The sequence below is a fragment of the Megalopta genalis genome, unplaced genomic scaffold (genome assembly GCF_051020955.1).
Source record: "Megalopta genalis isolate 19385.01 unplaced genomic scaffold, iyMegGena1_principal scaffold0497, whole genome shotgun sequence".
Taxonomy (NCBI): domain Eukaryota; kingdom Metazoa; phylum Arthropoda; class Insecta; order Hymenoptera; family Halictidae; genus Megalopta; species Megalopta genalis.
The window spans coordinates 35,001-37,500 of NW_027476566.1; the positions used below are offsets into that span (position 1 = coordinate 35,001).

The window sequence follows — 2,500 nt, forward strand, 5'->3', positions numbered from 1 at the left end:
GCGGCAATGTTTCGGCATTGCCGATGATGCCGGGAAGATGACCAAACTTGATTATTTAGAGGAAGTAAAAGTCGTAACAAGGTTTCCGTAGGTGAACCTGCGGAAGGATCATTACAATGTTCCAATATATCTCAAAGAGAGAGGAGAGGAGGAGAGAAAATGAATTCGATTAGTTTGTGGATAAGAATTCATATAAAAAAAAAAGATATTGTTGAGCCCGCCAGATCATTCGTGCGTGATTTACACGGCCAGACGTGTGTACTACACGTATTAGGCCTTTGATCTGCGTTGCGTAGGCCACAACAAATCTTTCAAAGAGAGAGATATATGTGTTGTTGGGGTTTGTGATTATGAAGGTGCCCCAACGCACAAAAATATATAAAAATGTACAAAGTTGGGATGTGGTGTGGTGGAGAAGAGTTGGGCCCGACCAGATCATTCGTGCGTGATTTACACGGCAGACGTGTGTACTACACGTATTAGGCCTTTGATCTGCGTTGCGTAGGCCATCTTCCTTCCAAGACACACACGTGTTGGGGTTTGTGTGATTTTATGATAGTGCCCCAACACGGAAAAATAAGCGTACGAGAAGAGTTGGGCCCGACCAGATCATTCGTGCGTGATTTATACACGGCCAGACGCGTATTATATTACACGTATTAGGCCTTTGATCTGCGTTGCGTAGGCCATCTTCTCGATAGAGAGAAAGCCCAATGTATTCTTTTTTCTTTCTTTACAGTTGTAGTAGGACAGGGAGGGATGCGAGCGTGCTAATCACGCTTCCTCAAGTCTTCGCTGTGGTGTGTAAAAAAAAAAGAAAAAAAGGAATCGTTGGGAAAGTCCAAAGGACGAAAATATCGGGCAGTCTGAAGATAACTTAATGCTCGTTTACATTGGTATCAAGAGAGACCGGCTTGTGTAGCTCGTTTCAATGCTGTGTCGTTGTCATTGACACCCTACTCTGTTGCGCGCTAGTGGCAGCATGAGCGTGGGACGTATATATATATATATGACACCCAGCTAGAGCCGGCCGTGAGTCCGTCCGGTGTAAATAACGACGAAAGGAGAGAGAAACTTTTCGAATCCAGTATCGGGTTGATAATTGTCCAGTTTGAATATCCATATCCCCGTCGTTTTTGGAGGTGATATACTCTCTGTGTTTCTTCGATAGAAGGCTTTTCAATGTTCTATTCGCTCCGACCGTCGAACTTGCAAGAAAACAGTGGTTTTGGATTTGCTCGTACATATATATATGGTTTCGACGGAAATATCTCGTTCTTTAAGGGACAATTATGTCGTCGTACGACGACTCCCGAATCTCCTTCGCGCGCTGGTTGGAGCTCTTCGGGTATCGGCTTGTTCCGAAATATAACACAAAAATGTGGTGGATAGCAAATACACATTATATTATATATGAGAGAATAAAAGGGAAAAATTACCCTGAACGGTGGATCACTTGGCTCGTGGGTCGATGAAGAACGCAGCTAATTGCGCGTCAACGTGTGAACTGCAGGACACATGAACATCGACATTTCGAACGCACATTGCGGTCCACGGATACAATTCCTGGACCACGCCTGGCTGAGGGTCGTTTACGTACTTATAAACTGCTTGCGTTGATGGCACTTGTTGCCTATATACGTACGAGCGAATGATGGGCGCTTCGTCGGCGTTTGTCGCGGTCCTATGGATATTGAGAAATTTTACGTACGTCTAACAGTCTTCGAGAGAGATGGAAATCGTGTTCGAACTAGCGTGAGTGTGGAAGGCGGTGTCGTGTGTCGTATATGTTTTATATACGTCCGCCCGTCTGAAACACCGCTTCGAAGCGGTGACAAAATCTTTTTCGGGACGATTCGTATTCGTAGAACTATCGAGATTTCACTGGTACATTTTCAACGCGCTCCCGACGTCGCCTGAAATGAAACGAGATGGGTTTAACCCACGAAAGCGTACTACACGAGTCTGTCCTATGTGAAGACTGTGTACAGAGATCGAACGAACGCATGAAAGAAATTGAACGAAAGAACACATAACCCGCAAAAATATAGAGTAGAATTGTGACCGTTGCTTCGAATTTGAATTTATATGTATATATATATCATAGCCCCAGGGAGTGGAACCTATGAGTGTGGAAGGATGTCTCTTACCGTTATGTTGTCAGAGGAAAAAAAGTCTCTCTCTTCGTACGACACATTTGTGTACGAATTGTATCGATGGCTATATAGATCCGATGTTGCACATATTCTGAGTAAAGAACACCCCACCCGGGTTACCGTCCTAAAACTCTTCTATTGGTGTGGCTATGATGTGTGTGTCAACGCAATCGCGAGTCTGGTTCTACGGGAAAACCGTTTGTCGGTCGCCCCATATATCTTTTTGTTCTCTTCAAATGATCGAATAGCGAAACCGCACGAGATCAATCGGTCGTCTAGTCCCCGAAAGTACTTTTCGGACGGACGTTAAAGTTATACCGATTGTAATCGTCTTGCGAGTGTTT

General features: G+C 44.5%; 2 non-coding genes across 2 annotated transcripts in view; both read left to right on the forward strand.

Annotated features, from left to right (window-relative positions):
• LOC143263365 (small subunit ribosomal RNA) overlaps positions 1-114 on the forward strand; it is a 1,921-nt gene extending 1,807 nt beyond the window's left edge. Inside the window, exon 1 of the ribosomal RNA XR_013036841.1 lies at positions 1-114. This exon is cut by the window's left edge and continues 1,807 nt beyond it. This is a non-coding gene — a ribosomal RNA (small subunit ribosomal RNA).
• A 1,322-nt stretch (positions 115-1,436) lies between these two features.
• LOC143263369 (5.8S ribosomal RNA) lies at positions 1,437-1,591 on the forward strand. The gene has a single exon (XR_013036846.1). It is a non-coding gene; the product is annotated as a 5.8S ribosomal RNA (ribosomal RNA).
• The last annotated feature ends 909 nt before the right edge of the window (positions 1,592-2,500 follow it).